Source organism: Typopeltis vanoorti, chromosome 11, assembly GCF_054136105.1.
Source record: "Typopeltis vanoorti isolate ZY-2024b chromosome 11, IOZ_Tvanoo_1.0, whole genome shotgun sequence".
Taxonomy (NCBI): Eukaryota; Metazoa; Arthropoda; class Arachnida; order Uropygi; family Thelyphonidae; genus Typopeltis; species Typopeltis vanoorti.
The window spans coordinates 100856801-100874334 of NC_143559.1; the positions used below are offsets into that span (position 1 = coordinate 100856801).

General features: G+C 36.8%; 1 protein-coding gene across 1 annotated transcript in view; it reads right to left on the reverse strand.

The window, feature by feature from the left end:
* The window catches only part of LOC150101877 (serine/threonine-protein kinase ATR-like), an 860597-nt gene that overhangs the window by 359400 nt on the left and 483663 nt on the right, over positions 1 to 17534 (reverse strand). The window lies entirely within an intron of this gene.

A 17534-nucleotide genomic window follows, 5' to 3' on the forward strand; every position in this document is an offset into this window, starting at 1 on the left:
GGCTCCCACTGACGAGACTTCAATAAAGGTCGAAACTGGTAGTAGTGGCCCTTGCCTTAATGCATAGCATTACAGATATCCGTAAGGAGATGTGCTTTGCATTATGGGAGATACTGAGATAGGAGTGATGAGAGCTTGCTCCACCTTTGCAATGAGTTCCTGGTGTTGTACTACCTTACCCCAGTCCTGAAGACACTTTCAAGTGCAAACTTTGTTTGCTCACACTTGGACAAAGAATTAAACTAAACTCATTATAGTCTAACCAAGTGAAAAATAAACTTCTCAATATCTTTCTCTGAATCCAGAGTAATTTAATAATAAGGTTGTACACCCCCTTTGGCAACTCCTATAGATTGGGATGACCTCTCATTGCTTCTGCCTTGGTGTCTCCACTACTGGGCCTGGCTCCCACTGACGAGACCTCAGTAAAGGTCGACACCGGTATGGGTAGTGGCCCTTACCTTAATGCATAGCATTACACATATCCGCAAGGAGATGGGCTTTGCATTATGGGAGATACTGAGATAGGAGTGATGAGAGCTTGCTCCACCTTTGCAATGAGTTGCCTGGTGTTGTACTACCTTACCCCGGTCCTGAAGACACTTTCAGGCGCAAACTTTGTTTGCTCACACTTGGATAAAAAATTAAACTAAACTCATTATAGTCTAACCAAGTGAAAAATAAACTCTCAACATCTTTTCTGAATCTGGAGTAATTTAATAATAAGGTTGTACACCCTTTGGCAACTCCTATAGGTTGGAATGGCCTCTCATTGCTATCTCCACCTTTGCAACGAGTTGCCTGGTGTTGTACTACCTTACCCCAGTCCTGAAGACACTTTCAGGCACAAACCTTGTTTGCTCACACTTGGATAAAGGATTAACTAAACTCATTATAGTCTAACCAAGTGAAAAATAAACTTTCATCATTACATCAATGATGATATAATAATGCCTACTTCATCGCTGATGAAATGATGTTTACTTCATTACATGTCTTCCACAGCTTATAACTGCCTCTTCAAAGAATTGCATTTATTTAAAATGGTACTGAAGTAAATACTCTATTAATGCTTTCCAAAAAAACTCTCTTAGGATCTCCAAGAATGTCCACCTACCACTTGTTCCTAGACTACTCTCTACTGTACTGTTGAAAGTACACCTAAACCTCTTTTTACGCAATAGATACGTTCCTAAAAATTATGCGTAAATAGAATTTGCGTAAAAAGAACTAATGACTCCATAGAAAAAATTGAAGATTGGTTCCAAACCTGAAATATAAGCAAAATAATGAAAAAAACAAACAATAAATTCGTTAGGATCATAAGATTTTTATTTACATTTCATGGAGAACACACATACATATAATGAATTTTAATAACTTTAAAAAAAACATATTCGTTTCAGTTGTTTGCTACGGATTCTATAAAAAATTATGTTATTCGTTATCAGTTACTGACAATAAATGCGAAAGTTTTCATTTTTCGTTAGACTGTAATAATGGTATTATCATCATCGACTTCCACCTCAACTTATGGAATTCTACTGGCATGTCTTGAACAAAAGCACCACTGGTTGTTTCAATAGTTTTAGGCATGAACTCAGTTATTAATCGCTGTGTTGAGGCTTTAGATAAGTCGCGATATAATTCTCTGTATGAAGACATTAACAACTTAAGCTCATGTGAAAATTTCCCAGCATGTTCATTTGGATCATGTCAGGCAAAATAATTGCCTAAATTACTGGCCAGTTTAAGACCTTCTTTAATTATATCAGCAGTAAAAGTAGGATTATCTTGTTCGTTATCATTAACTTCTTCGCTTTCAGGAATCTCAGAAACAATCTCCACTATTTCGTCTTCGCTAAGAGGTTTATCAATTAACAATTCTTCGATATCTGCTGACGTAAGATCATCGAATCCTTCTCTGTCAATTTCACATGCCAAACTTATTATATTGGGGAATTCTGCAGTATGATTGAAGGGAACAGGAGCATTCTCTTTAACACATGCGAGTCAAATAGTTTCCAACATGCATTCATAGTTTCTGGTCTCAATTCAGATAACGATAATCGAACCTGATCAAAAAAGTCCATAACTGAAAATTTTTTCCACACATCCATAACTGACAGTGTTTCATCATCATTTAGCTTGTTCAAAATGTACTGAAATGTTCGTCTGGCATAATATGTTTTAAAAGTTGCAATTATACCCTGATCTAGAGGTTGTAGCAATGATGTGGTATTGGGCGGCAGAAAAAAAATTGCACATTTGGGTGTTATATGGCAGGATGACTGGCTGCATTATCAAGAATCAAAAGCACTTTAAATTTGAGACCCTTGTCATTCAAATAATGTCTAACTTCTGGCACAAAATGTTTGTGGAACCATTCAGTGAAATTATCAATGGTCACCCAAGCTTTTTTGTTGGCCATCCAATGAACTGGCAATTTTTGAAAATCTATGCCTTTCATTGGCCGTGGTCTTAATGATCGATTTATAAGCAGTGGTTTTAACATCCGATCTCCTAAAGCGTTCGAACAAAATAGGAGTATTATGGTGGATTCAAAGCAGCAAAGGATTTTTTGCTGCTTTGAACCCACCAAGAGTTTTTTGCATTTTTGATAAGTAAGTTCTGTTTGGCATTTTTTCCAGAAAATGCCGGTTTCATCCATATTCCAAACTTGTTCACGAGTGTAACCTCCATCTTCAATTATTTTAGCACGATTTTGTGGAAATGCTTTAGCAGCTGTTTCATCAGCAGAAGCCATTTCACCTTTAATTTTTATATTACAAAGAGCATGTCTTTTAATAAACTTAGACAGCCAACCATTGCTTGCATGAAATTCATATTTTTTCCTCGATTGAGATGAAGTATCTGGCTGCAGTTTTTTAATCTGTTCATAAAATCTCAATGCTGATTGCTTGATGGAATTTCCGTCAACTGGCATTCTTTTTTGTACATTATCTTCTATCCACATCACTAAAGCTTTTTTGGCTTTTTCTAAAACAACGTCTCTTGTGTATGATGATAATTTCGCACTTGATTTTGTACCAGAACATACCTCTTTTCTAATAGCCTCTTCATTTTTCTTTATAGATCTGACAGTTGATTTAAGGACTCCAAAATGCTTACCCACAGCCTTCCCCAGTTTGAAGACGATCTAACATTTGAATTTTTATATCCAAGGAAATAGCTTTCCTTTTTTTTTTTTTTTAGTTATCGGCAACATCATGTGAGGGCTGGATTAAAATCTTTGGTTAATGAAATGAAAGTTTGAAAATTACATATAGCTTACCATTTATTATTTCTTGGCAAAATTATTAATTTTATAATGCGATTTTTATTTTGATTTCACTTAAAAAATGCAAAAAATGCGGTAACTGTGTTGTCTACTCAAACACCAAATTCAAACTGCAAAGAACTGCTTTTTTTATGCACAGTCAGTTATGTAATTCGTGGAATTCCCAATAAATGAAATTCGTAAGAATTTAGAATTTTCTTAATTGAAACGAGAATGCAATTCTCGTTTCAATTAAAAATTCACAAAATTCTCAGAATTTTCTTGAATTACGGATTTTTTCCTAACTTAGGCTTTAGGTTGGTTGCGTAAAAGTGAATAAAAATCACATAAAAAAAATTATTTTTGATATCCCAATTCGCGTAACTCCGAATTTGCGTAAAACAAATTCGCATAAAAAGAGATTTAGATGTACATAATTGTCAACATGATTAACTTCAAGCTCAGATGCAATACCCAATGACCCAGATTCCTGCAGACCATAAAAATATGTCAATTACAGAAAATGCAGTATTCCTAATGGCAACTCAGACACTGTTGGGATACTTCTCTTTTGAAAATTTGTCCAGTTATCATTTCAGTAAAAAGAGACATTGATACTTTCAACTCAACAGCACCCAATGTGACACTGTTTATGAAGTCCAAGAATGTTTGTAAGTACTAGACTACATTAGTAGATCATGAATTATGCACATTTTGGTGGCAATACAGTTTTTATTTTATTTTATTCTTATGGCAAAAAATAATAAAATGCAGTTATAAGTTAATGTCTAGTCCAGAAAGCCAATCCAGGGCTTCATCCATCACCATGTGGATGTCTTGGAGGTTACCATGAAATTGGCACCTTGGGCAGTCGTTCACAATATGAGTGATTGTTTGGACTATGTGGGAACAGTCACAATAAGGGTGGTCTGACAGTTTCCATTTGTGTAGCAGGTAGCCACATCTGTCCTGGTTAGTTCTGATCCTGTTCACAGATGACAAAAAACAAAACAGCAGCCCAAGAACAGAGCCCTGTGGCACACCACTAGTTACAGGCCTTCTTCTGGACTCTACTCCTTAATAAACTACTTTCTGATACCACCCTCATATCCACTTCACCAGTCCTATATCTATCCCCGTGTGCTGCAGTTTACTGATTAGAATTCCATGTGGTATCCTGTCAAAAGCTTTTGCAAAGTCCAGCAGTATCACTCTAAACCCATTACCTTTATCCAAATCAGCAATCACTGTATTATAAAATGTGAGCAAGTTACTAAGGTATTACCCGTCTTTCACAAAACCATATTTCCCTCATTCAGTATTATCCTATTTCCATCAATTCATTACTGCATTTTGCTCTTGACCAACTTCAACAGCACCTTAACAACTCCTGATATGCTGATTGGTCAGCACATTAAAGATGCCAAGCAATTTTATAAACTTGGTTTTAATCCTTTTTCCCAAGTAAGCAAACAGACAGGTAAGTCAAGTTTGCGCTTGAAGTATTTTCAGGTCTGAGGCACAATTCAGGGTAAAGGTGGAGTAAGCTCTGATCACTTTCCCTTAGTATCTCCTCTAATGCAAAGCACATCTCCTTGCAGACATGCATGATGCTATGCATTAAGGGAAGGGCCACTACCCAGACCGGTTTCGACCTTTATTGAGGTCTCATCAGTGAGAGCCAGACCCTGAGATGCCAAAGTTGAAGTAATGCAGAACTTATAAATTTTACCTATACAAGTTGCCACTTGGTGCTTTGACCTTATTAAACAAAAATCTCAGGATGAGAGAAAGATGTAGAAAGTTTTTTTGGGCCTATTTTCCAATGCATGCTATCCTCATCATTTTTTTCATCTCCTGGTCTATAGTAGCATCCAACTGTATATTTTGTTCTGCTGGCTTCTATTTCACACCAGATAGCCTCAGATGTGCTATTTTCATTGGCCTGCAGTTGAACTTCTACTCACTTTAGTTGCAGTTCATCAGCTATCATCAATAATACTCCTTCCTCATTCTTTTCTCTCTATCTTCCCTGAATCCACTATACCCTTTACATTCTAGATGTTGAAAGTTTATTTTTCACTTGGTTAGAGTATAATAAAATCAGTTTAATCCTTTATCCAAGTGTGCGCAAACAAAGTTTGCGCCTGAAAGTATCTTCAGGACTGGGGTAAGGTGGTACAACACCAGAACAACTCATTGCAAAGGTGGAGCAAGCTACCAACACTCCTATCTCAGTATCTCCTATAATGCAAAACACATCTCCTTGCGGATATGTCTAATGTTATGCATTAAGGGAAGGGCCACTACCCAGCCTAGTTTCGACCTTTATTGAGGTCTCTTCAGTGGGAGCCAGGGCCAAGTGGAGATACCAGGCCGAAGCATTAGCAGGTCATCTCTACCTATAGGAGTTGCCAAATGGTGTGCCACCCTTTTTTAATAAAGTACTCTGGATTTAGAGAAAGATGTTGAAAGTTTATTTTTCACTTGGTTAGAGTATAATAAAATTAGTTTAATCCTTTATCCAAGTGTGCGCAAACAAAGTTTGCACCTGAAAGTATCTTCAGGACTGGGGTAAGGTGGTACAACACCAGGACAACTCATTGCAAAGGTGGAGCAAGCTACCAACACTCCTATCTCGGTATCTCCTATAATGCAAAACACATCTCCTTGCGGATATGTCTAATGTTATGCATTAAGGGAAGGGCCACTACCCAGACTAGTTTCGACCTTTTATTGAGGTCTCTTCAGTGGGAGAGTTTTTGAAAAGTTTGAAAAGTTTATTTTTCACTCTAACCAAGTGAAAAATAAACTTTCAACATCTTTCTCTAAATCCAGAGTAATTTATTTAAAAAGGGTGGCACACCATTTGGCAACTCCTATAGGTAGAGATGACCTGCTAATGCTTTAGCCTGGTATCTCCACTTGGGCCTGGCTCCCACTGAAGAGACCTCAATAAAGGTCGAAACTAGTCTGGGTAGTGGCCCTTCCCTTAATGCATAACATTAGACATATCCACAAGGAGATGTATTTTGCATTATAGGAGATACTGAGATAGGAGTGTTGGTAGCTTGCTCCACCTTTGCAATGAGTTTCCCTGGTGTTGTACCACCTTACCCCAGTCCTGAAGATACTTTCAGGCGCAAACTTTGTTTGCGCACACTTGGATAAAGGATTAAACTAATTTTATTATACCTTTACATTCTATCCCACTAACTATATCACATTCTATCAGCCATGTCTCACTAATGCCAGTAACCTTTGGACAGGATGAAGTAACCAATGCCAAAAATGCCTTCCCTGTATTCCGAATGCTCCTGGCTTTAGTGTACACAAAGTGCAAAAGCCCCCTCGAGACCCACTGCTATCCAAACATTTTATACTAACTATCCCAAAAGTAACTTTTCCCCAAGTGAGGCTTGAACTCACCCTCAGCATAAATCACAGATACTGTCTCATAAGTACTATGCACTAACCAATTGTGCCACTGGAGAGTTAAAGAATTAATATGTCAAGGTATTTTCTGACCACAGCAAATTCAGACAAGTATTGTAATACATCAAAAATTTTCCACGATTGGTAACAGAGGAAAAATATTAATATACAGAATGCATGCACTGAAAAACTATTTAAATATCAACCTTGATTTTAATATACTTGTTTAGCCATTATATAAACTTTAGTTATTCGGCGATTATATAAAGACATACAAAGACTACACAAATCCAAAAATGCCAGCATGCATAGAGTCCGATCATTTAATTTTTTTTTTATATATGATCATTTCTTTAATGTAACTCCCATCCAAAATGTGGTTTTTTTACTTTTGAATTTCATCTCCCAACTACAATATTTACACACATCCATGACAATGGTAGGATTCAAACCCACTACCTGCAGGTTGGAGAGCAAGTATGATCACCACTTGATCAACTAATGCTAGCACAAAAGGTTATAACCTACAGCACATTAGTACTGTGAGTGGAGCAGGATTACATTATCTGGAAACTTTGTTTATTGAATGTGCTAGTGTAAGACAACTAACCTGTTTAATTGAGGCACTTTGGGACTCCAACAAATAGGCTGATAGTTCTCACACCAGGCAATGCAAAGGATTTGCACTGCCTGGTGTATAAGCTAGTAGTAGTATGTTTGGTAAGCAGGATCTATATGCCACTAATCAAAATGTGAAGTGACAAAGTGAGTGCCTCCAACCTTTGCATGGAGCAAGTCCATGGGTGGGTAGTGTAGACAAAGAGATTTGCAATACATTGAGAATAGTAAAATCCATAGTAGTAGTACTTGCCAATTGGTGGACTTTCTCAAGTGATGTAATTGATTTATCCATTATCTTAATAAAAAATAGTAATGGCAATTCAACAGTTCACTGGCAAACCAATGTCTTTCTCACTTTTTTTTTTTTGATCAAAACTGAATATAGGCTTGTTTCCATCCACAGAGAACAGGTTTTGGGGGGAAAAAACTGATAAAATATCATCAGGGCCAAAAGGTTTTTTGGTATTCAAGGTGTTCAAAATTTCTGACACAAGACTAGTACATAAATCATAGTGAAATAACACACATTATTAAAAATTATTAATCTTAATAATTAAATTTTATGAATTAAAAATCTAAAATCAGAAGATAATTTGATATGTAAGAAAAAAAATTCTTACATTATATCAAAATATGACATATTAGGTGCCTTGACTGGTTTTAGTTTACAAACATTAATCAGAGCATGAAAAACAAATTATGTCTGAAATTAAAGAATGTATGTTAAGGAAGTGCCAATAAATGTCATCTGGTATACGATTGGTTCATCATCAATAGGCAAGGCCATTATTATTATTATTACCCCCAAGACCTCATGGAGTCAAAGACTCATCAGGGAGGTCCTTTTATCACACACACACAGCTCATCATACCATGTCTTAAACACATTCAAACTCCTTGCAGATGCCGCAGAGGCATTCCAATCATTTACAACTCTGCATGAAAAAAACCTGCCTCTCACTCCCCTACTCACACCCTCTTTACACAGTTACCAGGGATGACCTCTCGTTCTTCCCCGATCTCACACTATTTTCTGTAGAACTTCTCCAGCATTAATCCTATAACAACCCCTTACCAACTTGTAGGTCTCTATCATATTTCTCCTCTTCCTCCTGTCCACCAGACTCTGCAAATTACATCTTCTCAATCTTTCCTCATACTCAACATTCCAGAGGTCAGAAATCAAATGTGTGGCCTAATCCAAGCCTTATACAACAGAACAAGAATCTCCCTACTTCTACATGTCAGTGTCCTCCGCATCATTCCCAGAAGCCTTTGTGTTATCTTCACAATTTTGGCTATGTGTCCCCTAAATTTCAGATCCTTATCCACTATCACCCATAGATCTCTTATTTCCTCTACCTCCAACAATATATCCTTACCAAGCATAAATTCTGCATCCCATCTTTGTTTTCCAAATTTTAAAACCTTACATTGTGCAACACTGAACTCACATTTCCATGCCCAATCACTCAATTTATTCAAGTCTTCTTGTAAGGCCACAACATCTTCACTACTCTTCATGGCTCGTCCCAACTTTGCATCATCTGCAAACAACATCTCCATCCAAATCTTCACCAATATCATTAATATACAATATACAAACAGTAATGGCCCTAAAGCAGACCCCTGAGGCACTCCACTAGTGACTTTCCCTTTCCTTGATATTGCTCCACCATACATAACTTGTTGATACCTATCAGATAGCCAGTCTCCAATCCAATGCACTAATTTAATATCCAACCTCATCTGCTCTAGTTTGACTGCTAACTTATCATGAGGTACTCTATCAAAAGCCTCATGATAAGCCTTCTCATCTGTCCAAGGAAGCAGTCACTTTATTATAATAAGTAAGTAGATTACTAAAACATGATCGCCCTTTAGCAAATCCATGCTGTCCATCAAAGATAATACCATTGTAGTCAACCCAACTCTGTATCCTAGTTCTCACAAGCTTCTCCAACAACTTAACCATAACACCTGACACACAGATAGGCCTATAGTTTGATGTTTGAGTTCGATCACCTCCTTTATGAAGTAGCACAATCTTGCCCTCCTTCCACTCCTTAGGAACTTGACCGAGTGCAAGATTCGTATTAAAAAAATATGTCAAAGCAGGTGTCAACTCCCTGGCACATTCCTTCAGAATAAGTGGTGATATATTATCAAGTCCCACATCTTTATTAACATCTAGTTTACTCAACTCCCCATACACCTCTTGCTTACTTACAGTCAGTCTCTCTTCCCCATCATCAACTGCTCGCAATCTCTCCATGAAGTCACATTCACAAGATTGAAAGACCTTTATGTAGAAGGTAGAGGAAAAGGATGTTAGAAGGTCAGCTTTTGTCTCAAGTCACTTTACTATACTTGGTAAAATCAGAAGATAATTTGATATGTAGGAAAAAAAATTCTTACATTATACCAAAATATGACATATTATGTGCCTTGACTGGTTTTAGTTTACAAACATTAATCAGAGCATGAAAAACAAATTATGTCTGAAATTAAAGAATGTATGTTAAGGAAGTGCCAATAAATGTCATCTGGTATACTACTGGTTCATCATCAACAGTCAAGGCCATTATGTAGAAGCTAGAGGAAAAGGATGTTAGAAGTCAGCTTTTGTCTCAAGTCACATTACTATATTTGGTCTGGATTGCCTTAACAGAATGGTTGAAAACTAGATATCAGTAGAAGGTGGAATATTTCAATGGAACAGGAGATTAACCTCACAAATAGATGAAGCATAATTACTCTCCTCTGCCATTAATCCCTGAAGGTGACTGTAGAGTCATTAGCAGATTAACTGTAATGGAGTGACCTTTGTGCAACTTGACTTAAAGTATACTTTTTACTTGGAATTTGCTTCACTGTCCTTCAATATTAACTTTTTTTGGCTGTACAATTTATTTATTGTGTCAGTTCTCAAAGATAACAATGAATTTGATACTATTGCTTGACATTTATGAGGATGAGCCTCTTAATCTTGGTCATGAATAGACGGTCATTCCGATTTAAGTTTGGGCAGTGTTAAAGTGCTTCAGCACACTCTTTTAACAACTGCTCAAACCTAAACTGGCACCGATGTAAAATGTGTTGCAACCAGCTACAGTATCTCTGACTGGATAGTAGTGGAGACTGAATTGCCTACTCAGTCACTAAAAAGTAAGAAAGACCTAGGAATACACCAAAGTTAAATCAATATATATAGAAAATATAAGGATTTTCTACATCAATTTAACCTCAGTATCTACATGGGGTTAGATCCACTGATGAGACTGCAATAAAGGTCAAAACTGGTCCAAATAGCAACATTATGACAATTTTTTTTTTGCATTATGAGATATTCAGGCAAGTGATACAAAGTCAACGGCTTCTATACACAAGTAGACTGGTTACAAAAATATTTAATTCAGACAGAAACTTTGTTTGTTTGTGTTTTGGTAAAGGATTAAAACAAGAAGACAATTTCTTATCAAGTATAACATACTTGGTAACCCAGAGGTAAAACCTTCCAAAACTATCACTGATCCACAGTATTTAATAATATGGTGATATGTCACGTTACTACTTGTATATTAAAAATATATGATTTCTGCATTGATTTAACCTCGGTGAACTCCTGGGTCTAGCTCTTGCTCTTTGGAATAAGGGAGTAGAGCACTTCTGGTTGGTGGTAGGTTTTACCTGTCACTGGGAGGAGCCACTGCTGAGTATCATGGAATGATGAGTTGAGAGTGATCCTCAGTGAGGTTTAGGGTTATTTCCACAGAAGATCATCCACACCTGATAGCTGATTTAACAGCAGGGTGAGACAGTAATTAACTTCAATGTGACCTAAGACACAGCCCTATCTTCTTTCTTGTACTAAATATTTCACTTTACCACCTTTACTTCTGATATGGTTAATGAAGTGGAGGTGAGTAGTCTATTGCATAACCTCAATGTCAATACATCTGTGGGATTGGATGGTATACCAGCTCGTGTTGTACGAGAAGCAGCTAAAGAATTGTCAGTACCCTTGACCATTTTGTTTAATTTGAGTCTCGGGTCTGGGTTAGTCCCGAGCGGGTGGAAAGAGGGGAAAATAGTTCCACTGCATAAAGGTGGTTCCAAGACTGCTGTAGTAAATTACCGACCGATTAGCATATCAGGAATCATTGTCAAGGTTTTAGAGAAAATAGTCAAGAGGAAAATACAAGATTGGATAGAAGAAAATGGGATACTGTATCAGGGACAGCATGGTTTTGTGAAGGGTAGGTCATGCCTCAGTAACTTGCTCACGTATTATAACACAGTGACGGCTGAACTGGATAAGGGTAATGGGTTTACGGTGATTCTACTGGACCTTGCCAAGGCCTTTGACAGGATTCTATATGGAATTCTAATCAGTAAATTGCAGCATATGGGAATGGACATAGGGTTGGTGAGATGGGTAGGAGGGTGGTTGACGGAGAGATATCAGAGAGTGGTTTACTCGGGAGTAGAGTCCACAAGACGGCCTGTGACTAGTGGTGTGCCACAAGGATCTGTTCTTGGACCACTGCTGTTTAATTTGTTCATAAATGATATAGGAAATGATCTGAGAGGAACAGTTCATTTGTTTGCAGATGATGCGAAGTTGGGTAGGGCAATAGTGAATGCAGATGACGTCAAAATTTTGCAGGATGATTTGGATAGATTGGAGGTCTGGGCTAAGGAGAATGGATGTCAGTTTAATGTGGCAAAATGTAAGGTTATGCATTTTGGGGTGAAAAGATTGGCGGCAGTTTACTGCATTGGTGGAACCGTGCTCCAGGAAATTGATGAGGCACGAGATTTAGGAGTGTTGGTAGATAAGGAATTGAAATTTAGGGGACACATTGCAAAAGTGACCAAAACAGCTCATCAAATCACTTGGTTGCTGAAGAATACGATGACAAGCAGGTTATTGTTCCTCTGTATCGAGCCTTGATAAGACCCCATCTAGACTACTGTGCTCAGATTTGGTCACCTAGGTTTCTTCTTGATGGGGAGGAGGTGGAGAGGATCCAGAGGCGAGTGACCAAGATGATAGCAGGTCTGTGGAATGAACCATATGAGAACAGGTTGAGGATTTGTGGGTTGCAAAAATTGGTTGATAGCGGAGGAGGGGAGATATGATTGAGACATTCAAATTACTGAAGGGTTTCTATAAAATTGATTCAGAAGATATTTTTGAGAACAGGGCTGGTTGTGGGAGGACTAGGGGACATCCATGGAAACTGGGCAAAAGTGTGGTTAGTAAAGGTGTTAGAGCTGGGTTCTTTACTTTTAGAGTAGTGAATGAGTGGAATGCGCTCCCTGAGTCTGTGGTGGATGCTGTGACAGTGAATGAGTTTAAGGCGAGGTATGATAGATACTGTATGAATGTCAAATAGTTGTGATGAATATGATTTGGGGCCTCCCTCGATGAGTCCAATGACTCCCTGGAGTTGCCCGTAATAATAGTAATAATAGTAATATATAATCAACTCTCACTATAGTGAACTTGTAGTAATTTGTAGAGCCCACAGGAATATGAACAGACAGGCAATTATTCATCTTAATTTTTAATGGTATTAAATAATCCCTTTAAAATAAAATAAATATTATTACCTTGCCAATATTTTTCTGGATCAGAATATTCAGAGCATAAACAACTTATTATTATTTTTATTATTATTTATAACATCTCCATGGAGTTCCAGAGACTCATTGCAGGAAACCAAAATCAACCACCGTATGCACAAATCCAATCAAACCTCTCCTTGCATCCACTCACCAACAGGGAATTCACAACAAATTCTAGCAATCCATTCCACTAACTCGCCACTCTCCATGCAAAAAAATCAGGGTCTGCACACACCTCTACTAGTTACACTCTTACACAACTTCCACGGATGGCCTCTAGTTTTCCAATTATTTGTCATATATTGAAAAATTTCACTTGCATCAATTTTATAAAAAAACTCATTTAATATTCTTAAAAGTTTCCATCATGTCCCCCTCTTTTCCACCTATCAACTAAACTTTGTAACCTACAAAGTTTAGTTGATAGGTGGAAAAGAGGGGGACATAATCCCTCTTTATAAAAGAGGGATTATTATCCCTCTTTTATAAAGAGGGATAATAACTTCCTAATCTTTACTTGTTAGTATGTTACTTGTAACTTGTAACCAATTTTTCATGTAACCTGTTACATGAAAAATTTGCAATCTTCCAATAACATGCAATGTGCTAACAACAACAACTTCGAGATCACATTATTGTGAATTAATCACTATAAAATGAAATAGAAGCTGCCAATGCCCTCAATCAAAGTCATAACTTTGGCATAAAGCCTAGTAACCAAATTAGAAGTTATGGTAAACATAGAATGCAAGATCTATACTTTACTTCCTACAAGAGAAAACAATATTTGTTTAGATGTGGGAAATATCCTGACTAATTCCAAACTACTTAAAAGTAGTATTGCACAGAAAGAAATAACTGACATCAAAAAAGTAATGCTCCTTTGACATTAAGAATCAAAATAACAAAAAATGCAGAATCTTCTAAAAGATAATTATGCTACAAAATTGTACATGAAGATCCCTGTAATACAGAAAAGGAAAAAAAAGTTTTTAAATGACTGAGAAAAGAAAAAAAAACTTGTTAATGATGTCAATGCATCATTAACATCATTAACCTAAATCCATCATTAACAAGTTAAAACACTTTTATGTTAATCTCCCTACATAAAAACACACAAATCTAACACTTCTCTCCTCCACATCCAATAGTTGATAATACAGATAGTCCCACTTACAAACTTGTGTGAAAGAGAAGTGGGGAAAGTCATTTTTCTCATCACAGGTAACTCAATTCCTCTATAAAAGATTTTATTAATTTCAAAATCTGATATTCTTTCAAAAACGTTCTAAATTATGGCGCTGATGCATACGAGAAAAATGGTGACCAAATATCGATGTTGACTGATAGCAATATATGGGATTTAGTGTGATGTAGCGTGTTTAATGCATTCATTGCCAAGAGTGAATGGTTCATGGTATGAGAGTGATAATAGAGAGAATATCTATCTGAAATGTTTCATATGCAAGTGTAAGAAATGCAAGTTGTGTCAGAAGCAGAAGAATGAAGTAACCAATATTATAGGTATAATTGCCATATTGCAAAAGTGTTCTGGAGAATGAACAGAGCAGTAAATGATAATGCACGAAATATAAATGAGAGGTTCAAGGAAGTGGTTGAAAGTAATAATGTGGATGATGAGATGCCAGCATAGAAAGAAATTGAATGCTTATGCAGAAGGAATCTGTATAAACATTCAATTAGTTTCAATTGAATTGATTAGGACGAAAGGTGAGCTCAAGAGACTGGAGAAATGATTGGCATGTGGTACAGAATGACGGAGAATGAAAGAGTGAATGAGAAAAGCATAAAAATGAAAAAAAAAACTGAGAGAAAATAGATAGTATTGTATAGAGATTCAATGATTAGAGATATACTTAATAAGAAAGTGACAAAAGCATGTTTTCCAGATGTGGCGATAAAGGATGTTAGCAAAGTTGTAAGTTTGCAGAAGAAATAAGCAAACAAACTAATTGTTTTTGCAGACACAGATGATTTGAAAATTGAGAAATAAGCAATGAGATAAGATATGAAAGGGTTATTAGAAGAAGCAAAAATGAAGAGTAAGAAAATAAATATTATGAGTCTTGCCTTGGCATAACAGGACAGAATTGAGAAGAAGGACCACGATTGATAATGAGTCAATGAGAAAATTGTGTAGGAGGGATGATGTGTAATTTATAGATGTTTGGAGTGAATTTGATAGACATAAGGACTTTATGGACCTTAGATCTGTTGTAATTTGATTTTCCTTCCTATTCATTGCTGTATTATAACAAGTATTCGTGTTCTGAAGATGCTAGTTTGATATCCAGTGAAATATAAATAATTGAATAAATATCTCTTATGATTTATTGTTTTAGAGTTGTAATATGATGAAAAAGAAGAGATGACTAGAATCTTTAGAGAAAAAAAATTTTGTTACACCGACACTAACAATTAGTACTGGAAAATTCAAATGGCAATGAGCAAAAAAACTAAAGTTTTATTTTGTCATCCTCTAATAATGGATAAAAGCAGAAATTATAGCTGTTGGGTTTTGGAGTTTGATTCACATTTGTTGATTTTAGGGAAGTGCTTCATTGCTGCTTCTCTCACCAACATAGTCTTCAACTTGTAATGACTTCCTTGTAGCCTTTTTTTATATGATCCTGTGCAGAGATGTCCAAAGCATGATCTGCCAGTCATGACTTGCCATAACGATGGTAATCAACGTGTCATGTGTGTGTGTGTGCGCGCACGCGCATAATATTCCAAACTACAGACACAGGGCAGCACTTAATATGCTCTTGGAGAAGATGCAGTTTGGGTAAGTTGATAATGGTTGATAATTTTAAGTGTGGTATGAACATCTGTGTGGATTATAATTATTTAGTACTTCAGGTATCTTTTCAGATGCATCCTGGTTATAGGCAATAAGAATAGTTTTTCTCTGGTCTTGTATTACTGGAGGTGGGTAGTATATCATCTATTATATAAGTTATAACCATTAGCAAACCATGAGTGGCAAAAGTCATTGAGTTGTATGGCAAAAGCCTGTCATTAGAAACAAAGAACTGGGCTTGATGAGTTAGTATTTCATGGAAATCATATTGCTACACCTGGATGATGGTATATATGTATCATATGCACACTGCTTGAAAATAAGTCAATGGACAACATAGGATGAAGAACAAACAGCTGTGGCACCCACATTAATAAGATGTAGGGCCTCATTTTGCTGTGATGACTGTAGCAATCCTACGGGATATACTTTCAACATGCATACAATAGTGATCAATAAGAATTTTGGACCATTCTTCCTGTAAACATGTATTGAGATCTGGATTGTCGTAGGGCAGATGTCCCCAGTTCATCCCAGAGATGTTCGGGGCTTCTGGGAGAGGGCAGTCAAGTATGGCGACACTCGTGTCCTAAAACTATGCAATTACGGCAGAAACCTTATGACAGTGCATGTCTTAATGAAAGAGACATTGGTGAATTCTGTAGAAATGCCACAAAGTAGGAAGCATTGCATTGTGCAGAATGTTCAAATACTACTAGGAGTTAAATGTACATGGTACCACAAACAGAGGTCTGAGGCCAAACCAGGAAACACAGGACCATACCATCACATCGGCACCTCTGAATTTCATAGTTGTGGTTATGAACTCTGACAAGAGACATTAACATGCCATCTACCACACCAACACCAATTCATTTGCTTGCTGTAAGGTGTAGCATGATTAATCGCTCCATAACAGTTTTCCGAGCTTCCACGTCTCACTGTGCATGCACTTTGCACCACTAAAGATGACACTGCATGTCAGTTCAGGTAATGTGGGGAGTGTACATTGCAGTACTACCATGGAAATCCATATTGTGAGCCTCAGTTTTGAATTATGACAGCAGTCATAATTCAAAACTGAATGTGGAGTTCCAGGTCAAAGCCTGGAACTCCACATTCAATGAGTCGGCTGATGAATTGCAGGTTTTACATATTATGCATATTTTACATTTATAGCACTCTATGATAATGTTTGGTGAGAGTGGTGAGTTGTCCACTGCAAATAGCACTTGGATTTAACTCTCTGCACTTCCATCTCAGTGTGATATCACTGATCGTTGACCTGAGATTTCCCAATTTGTCAACAATTTGCTGAATAGATAGGCCTGAAATATAGCATCCTATCACAATGCCTCTTTCAAACTTTGTCAGTTCCCTTCTGCAGACATTTCACCTGGACACAGTTGTTGCACTGACTTGGGATCATCACATTCCTCCAAGTTATACTGGTTATAAACATGTGACTCGTTACATGGCACAACGCACCCAGGGGTGTCTGTTGACTTCTTACCTAGCACTGATGGTATATATGAAGCATATGTATAGATGATGGTGTAAATGTATCATGTGTATATGTATGCCAGCTATTTATTTATTTATTTTTTTTATAAATAGACAAAGATGACCATTTGAAAGGTCTGTAAGATTCCTTAAATTATTTTCTGCATTACTTGTATTTTAGGATGGCTTGTTAACATACATTAAAAACAAATATAATGTACCTGGACCTATGACCAA